The sequence below is a fragment of the Dermochelys coriacea genome, chromosome 11 (assembly GCF_009764565.3).
Source record: "Dermochelys coriacea isolate rDerCor1 chromosome 11, rDerCor1.pri.v4, whole genome shotgun sequence".
In the NCBI taxonomy this organism is placed as follows: Eukaryota; Metazoa; Chordata; order Testudines; family Dermochelyidae; genus Dermochelys; species Dermochelys coriacea.
The window spans coordinates 18,177,237-18,195,001 of NC_050078.2; the positions used below are offsets into that span (position 1 = coordinate 18,177,237).

Below are 17,765 nucleotides of genomic sequence, written 5' to 3' on the forward strand. Positions count from 1 at the left end.
CTTTGCAGATGTTCGTTTCTTGGGCTTGATGGCTGTGCACTCTCCCTGACAGTATTTACACTCACAGTTTGCGAGCAATCTTTGGCTGTGTTGGAAACTTGATGTTCTCTGTTGGTCCCATAAACGATCATAGAATCTCAAGAGGCCATCTAGTCCAACCCCCTGCCTAAAGCAGGACCATCCCCAATTTTTGCCCCAGATCCCTAAATGGCCCCCTCAAGGATTGAACTCACAACCCTGGGTTTAGCAGGCCAATGCTCAAACCACCGAGCTATCCCTTCCCCTCCTTAACTCCCTCACCTTGTCTCTCGAGATCTGAGAAGATCTGAGGGGCTCGCAGGAAAACTAGCTCCCTTGCTCCTGCGGTCTGCCGGTCCCGGCGCGCGGGGTGCGTGGTTTGCAGATGCTCCCTTGTCGTCTATGCTCCCGCACGGGCAGCAAGCAGCTTGCAGACGCTCCCTTGCGGTGCGCGCTCCCGGCCGGGCGTGCACTTTGCAGACACTCCCTTGCGGTGCGCGCTCCCGGCCGGGCGTGCACTTTGCAGACACTCCCTTGCGGTGCGCGCTCCCGGCCGGGCGTGCACTTTGCAGACGGTCCCTGCTCGCCAGCCTGCCTGACCCCGCCGCCTCGCTCGCCGCTCCCAGGTGCCGGCCCCAGCTGTGGCGCCGCAGCTGCTCCCCGCCGCAGCGCACGGGTGGCCGCGGCGGACGATGGGCGATGGGCTCGGCCCAGCGTGGAAGGAGGTGAGCGGCGCGCGCGGGTCCCTGCCCATCCCCGGCCGGGCGGGCGGGAGCGGCGAGCTCGGCTCCCTGCGGACAGCTGGGGGGAGGGGGCACGGCACAACACAACACAACACAACACAACACGCAGCGCCCCTGTGCCGGGGGGACCCACCGCACTGGCACAGACACACAGCGCCCCTGTGGCGGGGGAGGGGTCCACACACACACCCCTGTGCCGGGCGGGACTCGTACACACACACACACACACACACACACACACACACACACAGCGCCCCTGTGCCGGGGGAGGGATACACACACGCACACACACCGCCCCCTGTGCCGGGCGGGATTCGTGTACATACACACACACACACACACACACCTGTGCCGGGCGGGACTCGTACACACACACAGCGCCCCTGTGCCGGGGGAGGGATACACACACGCACACACACCGCCCCCTGTGCCGGGCGGGATTCGTGTACACACACACACACACACACACACCTACCTGTGCCGGGCGGGATTCGTGTACACACACACACACATACACACCTGTGCCGGGCGGGACTCGTACACACACACACACAGCGCCCCTGTGGCGGGGGAGGGATACACACACACACACACACACTGTGCCGGGCGGAACTCATGTATACACACACACCGCCCCCTGTGCTGGGGGGACCCATGACACTGGCACAGACACACAGCGCCCCTGTGGCGGGGGAGGGATACACACACACACACACACACACCCTGTGCCGGGCGGGACTCGTACACGTACACACACACACACCCTGTGCCGGGCGGGACTCGTACCTCGTACACGTACACACACACACACACCCTGTGCCGGGCGGGACTCGTACACACACACACACACACACACACACACCCTGTGCCGGGCGGGACTCGTACACGTACACACACACACACCCTGTGCCGGGCGGGACTCGTACCTCGTACACGTACACACACACACACACACCCTGTGCCGGGCGGGACTCGTACACACACACACACACACACACACACACCCTGTGCCGGGCGGGACTCGTACACACACACACACACACACACACACACCCTGTGCCGGGCGGGACTCGTACACACACACACACACACACACACACCCTGTGCCGGGCGGGACTCGTACACACACACACACACACACACACACACCCTGTGCCGGGCGGGACTCATACACACACACACCCTGTGCCGGGCGGGACTCATACACACACACACCCCCTGTGCCGGGCGGGACTCGTACACACACACACCCCCTGTGCCGGGCGGGACTCGTACACACACACGCACCCTGTGCCAGGCGGGACTCGTACACACACACACACACACACACACACACCCTGTGCCGGGCGGGACTCATACACACACACACACCCTGTGCCGGGCGGGACTCATACACACACACACACACACACCCTGTGCCGGGCGGGACTCATACACACACACACACACACACCCTGTGCCGGGCGGGACTCGTACCCACACACCCTGTGCCGGGCGGGACTCGTACCCACACACCCTGTGCCGGGCGGGACTCGTACCCACACACCCTGTGCCGGGCGGGACTCGTACCCACACACACACACACACCCTGTGCCGGGCGGGACTCGTACACACACACACACACACACACACACCCTGTGCCGGGCGGGACTCGTACACACACACACACACACACACACACCCTGTGCCGGGCGGGACTCGTACACACACACACACACACCCTGTGCCGGGCGGGACTCATACACACACACACACACACACCCTGTGCCGGGCGGGACTCGTACACACACACACACACACACACACACCCCCTGTGCCGGGCGGGACTCGTACACACACACACCCCCTGTGCCGGGCGGGACTCGTACACACACACGCACCCTGTGCCGGGCGGGACTCGTACACACACACGCACCCTGTGCCGGGCGGGACTCGTACACACACACACACACACACACACACACACACACACACACACACCCTGTGCCGGGCGGGACTCATACACACACACACACACACACCCTGTGCCGGGCGGGACTCGTACCCACACACCCTGTGCCGGGCGGGACTCGTACCCACACACACGCACACACCCTGTGCCGGGCGGCGGGGGACTCAGACACACACAGCGCCCCTGTGGGGGGGGGGAGGAGGGACTTGGGACACACACACAGCGCCCCTGTGCTGGAGGGGGTGGGGGGAATCGGACACACACAGAGCGCCCTTGTCCGGGGGGGGGGAGTACACCACACACACAGCGCCTATGCGGACATGCACACAGCTTCTGTGATGGGGGTGGGGAACACAGACACACACATATATACACACACACATACAGAGCCCCTGGCACTGAGGAGAGCTACACACACACACCCTGTGCCCGGAGGCGGGGGGGACGGGGACAGAGATGACACGGGCACAGAGCCCCTGGGGGTGGGCACGGAGACAGAGCCCCTGGGGGTGGGGAGGGGACACGGGACACAGCGCCTGGGAGGGAGCAGGGCCACACAGACACATACACGGTGCCCCTTTGCCTGGGGCGACAGCTTGGGACACACACGGCGCCCCTGTGCTGGGGGGGGATGAACACTGGGACTCAGGCACACACGGAGCCCCTGTGCCTTGGGGAGGACAGACACAGGCACACACGGAGCCCCTGTGCTGGTGGGGGGGGGGCCACACAGAGCCCCTGTGTCATCAGGGGGTGGGAGGTGAGCACGGGCACATGCGCACATGGAGCCCCTGTGTTGGTGGTGGGGACGGACCGGACACACGTGCACACAGAGCCCCTGTGTTGGGGGGGGTAGGAAGACACGGACATATGCGCACATGGAGCCCCTTTGCTGGGGAGTGGGAAAATGGACACGGACGCACAGAGCCCCTGTGTTGGGGGGAAGGACATGTGCACACGGTGCCCCCGTATTGGTGGGACGGGATGGCAGTGGGTAGACTCACATCACCTACGCGCCCAGCAGGGGAAAGGCAGGTGGGTTCAGGATACATGCATAGCCACTGTGTGGGATAGGGAGACACACAAGCCCCTTTGCCTGGAGCGGGGGTGGATGATACACACAGCTCCTGTGCTTGGGGGGAGTCGGGGACACACACAGCCACTGCACCTGTGCTGGGACACACATACACCCACAGTTCTGCACCGGGGGTGGGAATGTGCACACTACCCCAAGTGGCGGGTGTGGGCTGCGCAGCTGATGCACAGCCTCCTGCCCCCGTGTGCCTCACTCGCTCACTCACTCTCAGCCCCTGTCTCTCTGCATGGAGGGGCAGACACCCCTTGCCTCTTTGTGGATGGGGTGGAGCCCCAGCCTCTCTCCTCTACCCTTGCCTCTGTGCGGCGGGATAGCTGCTGTCTCTTATAACCACTGTGTCTGTGCTGGGAACTTATAGCTGTTCCAGCCCCTTTCTCTGCCAGGAACTGCATACCTCTGTTGGCTAGTGGCCACATGCTGCCATCCCAATTATCCAGGGGATTCTTCAGAGGTGCTGCCAGCCATGCCCTCTGCTCCTGCAGTCTGTACCAGCTGGCTACTAAGCTGTGGTCTTCTTGCCTTTCTAAGCAGTATTTTTAAGGTGTTTCTAAGGCTGTAAATGCTGTAAAGTCTTCCTTGTGCAGGCTATCTTCATGACACTAACCATATATAACACCCTGTAATTCTCTAGCCCCCCTGAGTGACCAGTGACCTAACTGTAGTGTGTTATTGAGAGCAGGTGTACAGTTGAGCAAAGTATTGTTCATGCCAAGTCTGTTGGGGACAGAGCGTTTAATGGAGCTGTGTGAAAATCTTGGAATAAACGCCCCGAATCTGGTAGAGTTCACTGGGGTTTTGTTACAAACCTAAAGAATCATTTTGAACAGCTATATGTATGGATGGTGCTTTACGAAAAATGTGAAAAGACGGGTCCTTTCCACAAGGAGCTTAACAGTAATTCAGACCTAAGGCAGCAAAGGATGACAAATAAAAAGTATGGGGAGGACAAATGTTTCAATAGCAAAAGATGAGATATGCTTATGTTACAGAGACCAGGTTTGATACAAGATTTACTGTGCTGTTTAAGTCTTTTAGATTAACTAGCAGGTCAACTGTGGATTGGGGTGAGTTTTGGTTTGTCTTGCACTTCTTTCATTTTCCTCCAAACTGGAGCAGTATGTAAATTTCAGGATGTGAAACTGTTAAAAGGTTCATTCAAATTGCTGTGATCCTTGCTAGCCAAGTTTTGTTTTCCCTTGGTCTGTTTAGTGTTTTTTCCTATGGATGCAATTAATTTTGTTGCAGATTGGAAATTACAGTACCCTTTGTTTTCCTGGTTCTGTATTTCTTGTGCACGTAAATCTCCCACTAAAACCTATGGAAATGCTAAATATGCCGGGAATGCAACATTAGGCCTAAAGTGAGCATTTGTACCTTTCAGGTATAGATCAAATAAGGTTATTTTTCTGCACACTTTAGAGTTTTTCTGACTATTTTTTGGCAAGTACTTTATGTACATGCATGTAATATGCAGTCTGATGTGGAAATAAATTTGAGGGAAAATGTTAGTTATTTTCATTTTAGAAAATGAGGCATTTCCTAACTTCTGAGCAGTTGACTTTGCAACCGTAAAATTCTTTCAGCATAGTTTTTTGGATGTAATATACACTTGAATGACTTCAGCCTCAGGAATAAATCCCTATCTAAAGGGATTTCTGACATGATAAACTAAAGATGGAGTTGTCAAGGCTACTGAGAAGGTTTCTACTTTGAAGTTCATTGACCATAATTGCTCCCATCAGCCTGCAAGGGGAAAACCTGGTCACTAACGGGACTGTATTCAGTACTTGCAAGATAGTGCCTGACTAGAACCTACATATTAACACTGATGGAATTTTCATTGAAAAAAACAAGGGGGGGAGGGGGAGAGAACCTTTTGAACAATGCCTCATTTTCTATAATGAAAATAACTGTGCACCCTTAATTCGGCTCGCTTGTGCACATACATTATGATACAATCTTCATTACATAATCACATGCCATTTTTCCCCCCACATGACCCCAGCCTCATTCTCTGAGCGAGTAGTTATTTGTGTTCAGAGCACAGTTCCAATTCACTTCAGTGGAACTTGCTGAGTGCTCAGCATTCCTGCAAATCTGGCCCCAGTTGTCTCGCACTGGACACCGAGAAAACTAGGACTACATAGTTAGTGGCCAACTGTGAACATTGTGGTTTAAATGAGTTGCCCAGCATCACACAGGAGCTCCAGTTTTACAGGTGGCATTCAACTTTCTTAACTAGGAGACTGTCCTGTTTTTTGATGCAATCCCCTGTCTCATTCACTACACATCGTCCAGCTTCTGTGACATATGATGTAGGGGTCCTGTTGACAACAGCCTCTTTGACTACATGACTCTGATTCATCCCCAAGCAGTTTCATCCTGTCCACTGAACGAAATGGGGGTGACCTGTATTTAAGCAATAGTGTTTGATCATGTCTTAAAGACTGTAAAGGGACTGAATTAAGGTTACACAGCCAGCCTTAATTCTGGCATTTCCCAGTTTTTTAGTGTTTCTGTGCAATCATAACACTCTTTTAATGCAATTTTTCTATCTAATATTTAGTATAATGTGTATGCATATAGATTTAGTATACTACAAACTGCTGTAGTAAAGCTAGTGCCTGTGTTTATTGATAAATTACCCTTTCTCCTGTCTAGTAACAAACAAACAAACATTGAGGCAGTACTTATGTTGCTGCACAGAGAATTAAAATGCAAAAAACACCTAAATTGTGCAAAAGCCACTGTAGTGTGATTTTTCAGAAAAGAGGGGGTGGTCATACTGAGAGAAAAACACTAAAAACCTCTGGAAAAGGGAGCTTTTGGGGGGTTATTTTTTGGAAGAGGGATGAGCGGGGGGTACCTAAGGATATGTCACACAATACTGACCACTTCAGGGAAAGATGTCACCTGCATACTTAAGGTATTGTGGGTGGTTGCAGCGGGGTGGTTCATGTTCCTGAATACAGAAAAAAGGACGTGCAAACCAGGTAAGTGATTACCAAGTGCTTCACCTCTGCAGAACTAGCATGGACGTGTGGCTTGAAGATGAATTTTGTTGGCTCTATTATTCCCATCCCCCTTTCTCATGTAATGTACTCCATTTTTTTCATCCTTTTATACGTGGATTTGGAACTCTGGGAAGCTGCTAGCTTGAAAACCTGGGGCTGAATTTGCCAATCCACAGAAGAGGTATAATACAGGCAGTGGCAGCTGACCCAAAATGAACCTGAAACCTGACTTAGGGATTTCTTTCTGTTGGTGGAAGGATATTTCATTTTCTGTATACATTCAAATCTGTGGTCTCTGCTGAGTCTGGCAAGAGCGGTAGTTGATGGTTTTTTGTATGTGGACACCTGTTTGCTAGCAAATCAACCGAGACTAACTCATTTCACAGCAAGCACTGTCATTTTTATCACTTTCAAAGTAGTGTCTCTGTTTCAAAAAGTCACTGAACATTATGGTAAAAATAGGGGAGGACTAGATGATTCCTGGTATTTGTAATTGTAAATTGAACCATTTACCTGTAGGTCATTGATATGAGTCCAGTCTAGGTTGGTAATGAGATGTTACTATCTGTTGTGGCTTGTGAATTTGGTGGGTCTCTGGTTCCTAGTGAACAACTGTATTTATCACAAAAACACAGATGGAACCATTATTGGCAGTCTCAGCAGGAAGGCCGAAGATTGAATGAATGGGCTGTGGGAACTGTCTCAAATCTTATCTGAAGTTTCCCCGGTATGTGGGAAACTTGCACTGCCATATCCTGAGCTATACCTTTCCGAAATAAATGAAGCAGTTAGTTTTCAGGGCTGCCCACATGGCTTCCTTCTTCAGCAGTAAATTCGTGTGTGTGTTCGAACATCCTCCCCACAACCCTTTCCGTATGATAGAATAGGATTAAATAAGTAAAGCTCACCCCTTCGTCTCTGGAAAATGAATCCTTTTTGCTGCCTGAGGGGGAGCCAGCTCTCTCAGGCTTGATTGAAAGAATATTGAAAGTAGAGACAGTGATTGAATGCTTAATGTGAATTAAATCAGTGTCATTGGACTTCCAGAAATCGATTGTTGATACTGAATAAGGAACTAGCAACATTGAGGACAGATTATCTAAAATCCTTAATTTGTTTTGTAAAGTAGAATCTTCAGAGGCATATTTTAGGAGACTAAGAAAATCATAATAGCCAAAGTAGATATTCATGTGACCTGCATGTGTGAATGGGTATATAATAAGACAATTGTTGCTTTTGGGGATCATTTTTTTTCTCTTGATACCCTAATGTTTCTCTTTGGTGAAACTGAGCAAATACACAATTTCAGGAGCCTCTACTGATTTTCTTAAAATCTTGAAAACGTTTCTCTTTAAATGACTCAGATTTCTTTATGTGCAGCAGCAGAATTTTTGGTTGATTTATCTCCTGACCCCATTCTAATACCAAGAGAGTAGTATGTAACTTTTCTCCACATGTTGCCCCAAAGTTGCAATACAACAATATAATCATTTGGCAGGTAACTCAGAGCCCTCCACATCTAGTGTCCCATCTCTAGCAGTTGGGGATTTTTACTACTGGCAGTCGCCAGTGGGCCACATGCCATTGTAGGCAGTCCCATCTATCATCCCCTCCATAAACTTATCAATCTCATTCTTGAAGCCAGTTAGGTTTTTTCGCCCCACTGCTTCCTTTGGAAGGTTGTTCCAGAACTTCACTCCTCTGATGGTTAGAAACCTTTGTCTAATGTCAAACCTAAACTTGTTGATGTCCAGTTCATAACCATTTGTTCTTGTCTCAACGTTGGTGCTTAAGTTAAATAACTCCTCTCCCTCCATGGTATATATACCTCTAACGTATTTATAGAGAGCAGTCATATCTCCCTATCGCTTTCTTTTGGTTAGGATAAGCAATTCAAGCTCTTTGAGCCTCCTCTCAAAAGGCAGGTTTTCCATTCCTTGAATCATCCTAGTAGCCCTTGTCTGCATCTATTCCAGTTTGAATTAGTCTTAAACATGGGAGACCAGAATTGCATACAGTATTCCAGATGAGATCTCACCAGTGCCTTGTATAATTGTGCTGACACTTCCCTGTTTCTACTGGAACTACCTCGCCTGATGCCTCCTAGGACTGCATTAGCCTTTTTCATGGCTGCATCACATTGATGGTTCATAGTTTATCCTGTAATCAACCAATAGAACCAGGTGTTTCTCCTCCTCTCTCACTTCCTACTGATACACCTCCTGTTTATGGCAAAACTTCTAAATGCATGCCCTTGCACTTTCCACTGTTAAATTTCATCCCATTTCTGTTGCTGCATTTTACAAGGTCATCCAGATCTTATTGTATGATCGGTCCTCTTCCATATTGGCTGTACCTCCCAACTTTGTCTCTACGTAAAAGAATAAATGGACACAAATCAGATGTCAAGAAATACAACATTCAAAAACCAGTCGGAGAACACTTCAATCTCTCAGATCACTCGATTACAGACCTAAGAGTAAAAAGAAAAGGAGTACTTGTGGCACCTTAGAGACTAACAAATGTATTTGAGCATAAGCTTTCCGAAAGCTAATACTTGAAAGCCAAAAATCAGAATCTATTTAAAAGTACTATCTGATCCTCAAAAGTCTTATCCATCATGTGGATGTTGCCTGTCTTGACACTTTCTTTCATTCTTTAATCTCAAAATGACCTTTCCTTTCTCATTTAATTCCAACATACCTGATGGGATGAAGTGAGCTATAGCTCACGAAAGCTTATGCTCAAATACATTTTAGTCTCCAAGGTGCCACAAGTACTCCTTTTCTTTTTGCGAATACAGACTAACATGGCTGCTACTCTGAAACATGATAAATACTGTAGTTCCTTTTCTGAAAAAGAAACAGAATGACCTCTGTGTCTCTTTTCAGTTACTTAATTTCAAAATCCTTGACGAACTACCGGCTGAATTAGCCCCTTTCTGAAAAAGATATACAAGCAGACATACTTATTTTCAAATCCGGAGAGGCACCTGGAGTCTGGTGGCTTTACTATGAAAATATTTCAGACTTGTATAGTAAGCCCTTGTGTCCTAAACTGAAAACTCTCTGTGCATTAAATAAAAAGCAAGTAAAACAAAATAACCTCCCCCCCCACCCTCAATGAACCTATGATAACTGACAAGTAAATTTGACACAAACCTATTTGACTGAAAGAAAAGGAGTACTTGTGGCACCTTGGAGACTAACAAATTTATTTGAGCATAAACTTTTGTGAGCTACAGCTCACTTCATCGGATGCATCTATTTGACTAAGGTAGTAATATACATACCGGTAGTTCCCTTATTAAAGTGAATTCAGAGGTTTCTTTTGCTGAAACTTTTGCCCTTAAGTTAGAAAGCATTCTCCCTCAAACTCTTGAACAACTAAGTATGGATTTATTAAAGGCAAATATACTGTAGCTCTGAACACGAGAGCCTTACATAACCTAATTCTGAACATATCTTCCCCTGTGGCATTGCTTTTGCTTGATGTGGAAAAAAGCTTTTTTTCCCATGTAGCTGGTCTCTTTTGACTGCCTTACGTGGTTTAGTTTTTGAACCTAAATTGATCAAATGAAATTTCATTACTATATGCAAACGCTTCTGCAAAAATATTACTGATGTCCTCCTTTCACACATTTTTGTTTTAGAGCCCTTAGCAATAGTCTCATGAAACAGATCAGCAGTTTATGGCTTGCCTGTCCAGTATGTAAAAATTAAAGAAATTCTGTATGCTGACAACACTATTAACTCCTCACTTAAAGCAGTTCTTGATACTTATTTATTTTTATTTCAGTTTCTGGCTTGAAAAATTGTTAAAATCTGAAACGTTGCCTTTTAACCACTGGTTCCTTGTCCTTTTTTAGGTATTTCCTGTGTGTCAGCATTCTAACGGAGTCAAATATCTCACAGTAGGTGTCACTTACTCTTTCAGTAATTATGTAGAAAATGTTTTAAAGTGGCATATGTAATGAAACTCTAGTGTCCCTTGAAACTGTTTTGGAAGATTCCCTGGAAACTTGCAAAATAATGGGATTGTGTTCCTTTAAGCTTCTTGTTCTCTATTCATTTTCCTTTTACATCATGCTTTTAAAATAATCTGTAACATTAAATACATTTTCTGTAAAAATAGGGTGCCCCAAACTGGATTTGCCAATCTAGTCAGATAGAAACATAATCTGATATATGGGCCTGGAGTAACAATTTCAGAGGATCCTAAGTAGCTTAGGGTGACCAGATGCCCTGATTTTATAGGGATAGTCCCGCTATTTGTGGCTTTTTCTTATATAGGCGCCTATTACCACCCCCTACTTCCCATCCTGATTTTTCACACTTGATATCTGGTCACCCTGCTTAGCAGCCTACACCTTTTCAAAAATGAGAAGTATCATTGAAAGTCAGGAGGACTTAGAAGCCTAAGGACTTGCATACACTTGAAACGCTGCTACAGCTGTGATGCAATAGCACTTTAGTGCAGACATTACCTAACCTGACAAGGGTTTTTCCCATCAGTGTAGGTTATCCACCTCCCTGAGAAGTGGTAGCTAGATCGATGGAAGAATTCTTTTGTTGACCTATACCAGGAGTTAGGTTGGCTTAACTATATCACTCAGGAGTGTGGGTTTCTTTATACCCCTGAGCTACATAGCTGGGTTGACCTAATATTTTAGTGTAGATCAGGCCTTAGTGTGAAAGTCACATTTGAAAATGGGAGTTGGGTGGTTCTGAAAATTGTGCTTCTTGTCTATGCACAGAATTGCACTGGTTTAACTGAAGATAGGATTTAATATTGATTTGAACTGGTGCAAGCCATTGGATAGATGATATTATATTGTCTTAAAACTGGTTATATTTGTTTAGCCATAGAATCTGCTTTATTGGACAAGCAATCTAATCTGGTGGTTCCTTGCTTTGCTGAACTATTTTCTTCATGGTTTTATTTAGAATGACATTTCTACTTTTTTAATATTATCAGTGCAACTTCCAATATTAACATTCACCAAGTCATTGTTTTTTTTTTTTTTTCCTGTTTTGGACAGATAAAACAAAATATTGCTACAGTTGAACAAGTTACAGAATTAATATAAATTAAATGACAATATTCTAGTATATAGTTCTCATTTGTGAAGCATGGTTTTATTCTGAGTCCCTGCAGGCAAAAGATTATACTCAGTCTAGATAGATACGTAAGAAAACGAATGTCATAATAGATCAGATTTCAGTCTTTCATTACAAAATGTAGGAACCCTAGAAATAACTCTTCAGTTACAATTGAGCTGAATATTATTATTCTTATACTGCGTTCAATATACTTTTTAATAATCTAGAAGTAAACGTAAAATCTCTGATGATAAAATTTGCAGATGACACAATGATTGCTAGAGTGGTAAAAAAATAAGGAATCATACAGAGCCATCTGGACAGTTGGTTAGCGGGGCCCATTTGAGCAAAGTGTATTTTAATATAGCCAAATGCAAGGTGATACATCTAGGTACAGAGTACACTTAAAGGATGGGGGACTGTATCGTGGAAATTAGTGACACTGAAAAGGATTTAGGAGTGCTGGTGGATAAGCAGATGAACATGAGCTCCTAGTTCAGTGCTGTGGCAAAAGGGCCCAGTGGGATCCTTGGATGTATAAACAGGCAGGTAGTGAGCATGAATAGGGAGGTGACTTTACTTCTATACACCATTGGTGACACTGTCTAGAATACTGCATATAGTTCTGGTGTCTATGTTTTAAAAAGGATGTTGAAAAATTGGAGAGGGTGCAGAGAAAAGCCACAGAAATTATTGTAGGGCTGCAGAAAATGCTTTCTTGTGAAAGACAAGCTCATCAAACAGAAGGCTGAGAGGTGATTTGATTAGCGTGCAAGTGTCTTCACAGGAAGAAAATACTGGGTTCTAAGGGATCTTCAGTCCAGGCATAACAAGAAGCAATGTCTGGAAGTTAAAACCAGCCAATTTCAAGTTAGAAATAAGGCACAAGTTTTTAATAGTGAACATTGGAACAAACCACCCAGGGAAATAGTGACATCTCTTGATGTCTTCATTTAAGACTGGATGTCTTGTTGGAAGATGGTTTAGCCAAACACAAGTTATTGGGCTCAATGCTGGGGTAATTAGTGAAATTCTCAGACCTCTCTTGTGCAGAAGGTCAGAATAGATGGTCCCTTCTGACCTTAGAATCTGAGAGTTGCTTTCATGTAAAAATTCTTACTCATTCTTCTTATTATAGAAGAGAAGACTGAGAAGGGGACATGAGACCAGTTTTCAAGTACATAAAATGTCCTTGAAAGGAGGAGGGAGAAAAATTATTCTCCTTAACCTCTGAGACTAGGATAAGGAGCAATCGGCTTAAATTGCAGCAAATGTGGTTTAGGTTGGACATTAGGAAAAACTTCCTAACTATCTGGATGGTTAAGAACAGGGGCAGTGAGTTGTATGGGCTCTTAGTGCGCGGTCTCAACGAATATGAGAGCACAGGGGCCCGGCTCCACCAAAGTTCGGGGCCGAGTCTCTCCTCCGCTACTGCCTGCACGTACCTCCCCCGGGGTGTCCCTCCCGGCCCTGCCTGCATGCCCTGGGCAACTTAAAAGGGCCCGGGGCCCCCATGGCCACCACCAGCAGCGCAATGGGGCTAAGGCGACTTCCTGCCCGCCCACTCCACTTCTGGAAGCTGCAGGCACGTCCCTGCAGCCCCTGGTGGGGCATGGGTGAGGTGGTGTTGCCACACGCTGCCCCAACCCTGAATGCTGACTCTGTGAACTGTGCCCAATAGGAGCTGCTGGGGCAGGTGCCTCCAGGTAGCAGCACCCGGAGACCCCTTCAGCTCCCCACCAAGGAGCTGCTGCCAGAGGGGGTGCGGGTCGCTTTTGGGAGCTGCCCAAGGTAAGGGCTGCACCCCTCACCCTCTCCCGCACCCCAATCCCCAGCCTAGACCCAACATACCCAAAATCCCTCCCAGAGCCCTCTTCCCACTCCTGCATCCCAACTCCCTGCCCCAGCCCAGAGCCTGCACCCAAACGGCATGCCCCCTGCACCCCCTCCTGCTTCCCAACTCCCTCCCAGAGCCTGCTCCTCACACCCAACTCTCTCTCCCAGAGCCCACCCCCGCTCCCGCAACCCAACTGCCTGCCCCAGTCCACAGCCTGCACCCTAACTTCCTCCCAGAGCCCGTCCCCTGCTCCTGCGCCCCGCCCCGCCCCACCCCACCCCTCTGCCCCAGCCCAGAGCCCACACCCAAACTCCCTCCCAGAGTCTTAGGTGGGGGAGTGGGGACAGGATTTGGACCCGTTCTGGGCACCACCAAAAATTATACAAACCTGCTGTCCCTGGTTAAGCACTGGAATAAATTGACTAGGGAGGTCATGGAATCTCCATCATTGGAGATTTTTAAGAGCAGCTTATACAAACACCTGTCAGGGATGGTCTAGATAATACTTAGTCCTGCCATGAGTGCAGGGGACTGGACTAGATGGCCTCTCGATGTCCCTTCCAGTCCTATGATTCTATTATACCAACATTTTGTGAAAGAGATGGGTGTGTTTCCTTTGATCTGGTAGTACAGGAAAGGGTGTGGAGCATCCTGTACAGGAAATACACATGTAATTTGGCAGTTAAACTGTACAATTTATGCTTCATGCTGCATAGAACAGAATGCACATCTGTTCAATGCTTAGAGCCATTTTATTCCAATTTGGCTATGATCATGTACATGCCTTATGATTTCTTATATCAAGGACTTTATAGTCTTTATACGCAGTAATGTAACTGCAAAAAATAGATATTTCAGTCCCTGTATCTCTTCCTGTACTTATGGAATCCCACTTAACTGATATTGACGGTCACAAAAAAGCTACTCAGTGTATTTGCTTTCTTTTAGGTTTAATTAGTCTATCTAAATTATGTTAACACCACAGCCGCTAACAGTTTGAAAACAGTATGTATAGGATAGAAATGCGAAACAGCATTTCTAACAGTTGATTTTTAGTGTATTCTGCATCTCAAATATCTGGCTTAATTTTATGTGATTGTTATAGATAAGATTCTTGATGGACAAATTTGAAGTATTATAAGCTTGTAATTGTGTTATACTGATTAGTTACATGCATATTTTAATACAAATTTTTATCAATTGTACTCTTCATAGGTTTGAATAATAGCCACTGTTCTCTGCCAAATACCAGCTGAATTTATTTCTATAAATCAATAAATGAGTTCTAGACACAGTCTTTATACGCAGTAATGCAGTATATGCAGAATACTTCTTATGCCTACCTGGGTAATATTTCTTTTGTCATTTCTTAAAATTTAATAAAGATGGAATTTAAATCAAATAACACCTTCAGAGTGCATGACAGTTATTTTTGTCTTGTAGAAGTCAGTGGGTAAATTATCACAAAATTTGCTATGCCGTTATAGTTGTAGATCAATTAGGGTTTTCATTGTAAATCTACAATTAAGAAGTTATGATCTCTGTGGGTGGAAAAATTCTCTCCAGTTTCAGTACTGGTATGAAAGGCTCTAACATGGATGGAAATTTATCATTTTTTAGAAATTTGGGGACATGGAGTGGGAAATTAGGGGTATGGATTGGGGTTACAGGTCTCTCTCATCCTTACTTTGCGTAAACATTTGTTTTTAAATATTTTCAGTACTCATTTTATTCACAAATGGCTTTAGTTTTGAATAGCAGATTTTGCAGGCCATTAGGTTTTTAATGATCACCAGTTGCTTTAATATTTCAGATTGGTAATCTATTGATTTGTGTAATTTAGTATTTAAAATGTATAGTCTCATCGAATGTTTCATTGACTATCCTTGCTCTTGTCGCTTTCATAACCTTACTCCTTTTTCAGTTTTGATGATGTATTTTATGTTGGTAAGGAAATGCTTCCTGCAGCTAGTGCTGTAATCTCTAATTGCTGTTGAAAAATTTCCTCTGCTTTTTTCACTGGCTTGGCAGGGAGATGAAATAACTAAACAAGTAAAAAAGAGAGCTTCAGAAATCTGTGTTAATACTGTAGGACACAAATCCGAATTAGTGGTATATGTTCATGGCAACGTGTTTGATCAGAGGTCTCTGACTAAAATGGGGAAGGAGACAGTTAAATAGACCTTAATATTTTGAAATCTCTGCTAGAGAAAATTGTATTGACTTCCATTCAAAGATAATAATTGTTTATTGCCAACTACTTTTGCTTGAATCTTTTCAAAAGTACGAATATTTATTGCTTGAAAGTGTTTCCGGATCGATATCCCCATCAACTTTACCATACCTGATACGGAGAAAATTAGACAATGGTAGTTCTAGCTTCCTCTCAACCTTCTTGTGTTTTCACCCAGACTTGGTGTGGGACTACTTATGGAGGTGAGAAAGTGGCTGAGACAGTCCATTTAGTCCTTGGACTCTTTGCAAAGTACCAGTTAGTACTAGCTGAGGTGGAGATTCTGGGAAGTTTCCACCAGTACACTGGGAACTGGGCTGAAATCACCAACTCATTAACACTGACCATTGAACAGCCATCTGACTGAATTCAAGCCAGTGGCCTACAGTAAAAGATGCCCCATTGCAGAATATAGATAGGATAGTGTAACAAGCATTCCAGTGTAATGGGTTAAATTCAGTGATGTAAATAACTGCACACTCATTTACTTACATTCTTTGGGGTTTCAACAGTGCTTAATTTGTGCCAGGGCTGAGCCTTGACACCTCCAGGCTTGGCAGTTCATAGCCCTGGCACCTCTGGGCTTGCTGCATCAGTTATGAATGTAAAAAAAAGTTGCTTGAGCCCCAGCACCTAATGGCTTGAGCTCTGGCACCTCTTTCATTACAAATTAAGCACTGGGCTTGGCCCATGGCTATCTCTGCCTTCTTTGTGCAGCATTTAGCACAATGAGTCCCAGGTCTTTTGGGGCTTTTTATTGAGGGCAGTAAGTGACTAGGAGAGAAAAGGGATAAATTTAGCATCTGTCAAGTTTCTGCTGAAGTCCTGTGGCTTGATTAATTTCCTAGCATCATAGGTGCTCCACCACTCCGGTAGTTTACACACAGTGTAATGTTACAGCAAAATGCTAGTATTGATTAAACTACTTTAAAAGTTTCCAAGAGTGCCTTCTTACATACCAAGATACTGTCATATGTGGTGGGATGTCTAGAATAGAGAAAACAGAGAGCCCTTTGAATGAACAAAACAGTGATCCTGTTATAGAGAGCCATACTTGGAAAAATATCACTGTAATTAAAATATACAGGGCAGTTAGTCTACATAAAGCTTACATTTTGCATGTCTCAAAGAAAAGTTACCCAGAGAATGAATTCTTTTTATAGTTGAAAATGAAGCATGAGTGTATTTTTCTTTCCTACACCCAGGGTGTGGGGTTTCTGCAGTCTGCTCAGTCTTAAAGAAGTTCTAAGTTTTATGCCTTCCCTCAGCATTAAGTTCATGGCCATTGTCATTCTGAACCAGAATTGTTGGTAATAAATCTCTTCAGATTTAACCATTGTGGTTCCTGTGTTGGCTAATTGGGTCGCTTCAGAATGAAGCATGGTTTGGGGCTTTCTTTTGTTGCTCCTTCGTGCTACGGCATTCCCAAGGGACATTTACACTTGTGGTGGCATATAGAGTACAGATGCGGCATGCCCAGCTACCACAGGTGTAAACAGCAGTGTAGATTGTGAGGCAGGGCTTAGGCGAGGGCAGTGGTCACCAACTGGTCAATCACAATTGACTGATTGATCCTAGAGGATCTCACTCTAGGAGATCGCTATCTCTGGTGGTGCAGCATGGCTGCCACTAAGGCAGACTCCGTACCCTGGCCCTATGCCGCTCCTGGAAGTGGCCAGTGCAGCCCTATGGCCTGGGAGGCGGGGGGGGGGGGTCAGAGGTCTCCCTCTACATGCTGCTCCTGCCTGCAAGCACCGCCCCCACAGCTCCT

At 46.2% G+C, this 17,765-nt stretch overlaps 1 protein-coding gene across 4 annotated transcripts in view; it reads left to right on the forward strand.

Moving 5' to 3' along the window:
* Positions 1-455: 455 nt before the first annotated feature.
* The window catches only part of MGAT5 (alpha-1,6-mannosylglycoprotein 6-beta-N-acetylglucosaminyltransferase), a 251,743-nt gene continuing 234,433 nt past the window's right edge, over positions 456-17,765 (forward strand). The window contains exons 1-2 of one of the 4 annotated variants that reach the window (XM_043505030.1): positions 539-743; positions 10,691-10,735. The gene's annotated coding sequence lies outside the window, so the exon portion shown is untranslated. Of the gene's footprint in view, positions 744-10,690; positions 10,736-17,765 lie in introns of all 4 variants that reach the window. The other 3 variants (XM_043505032.1, XM_043505031.1, XM_043505033.1) reach the window with 3 other exon arrangements.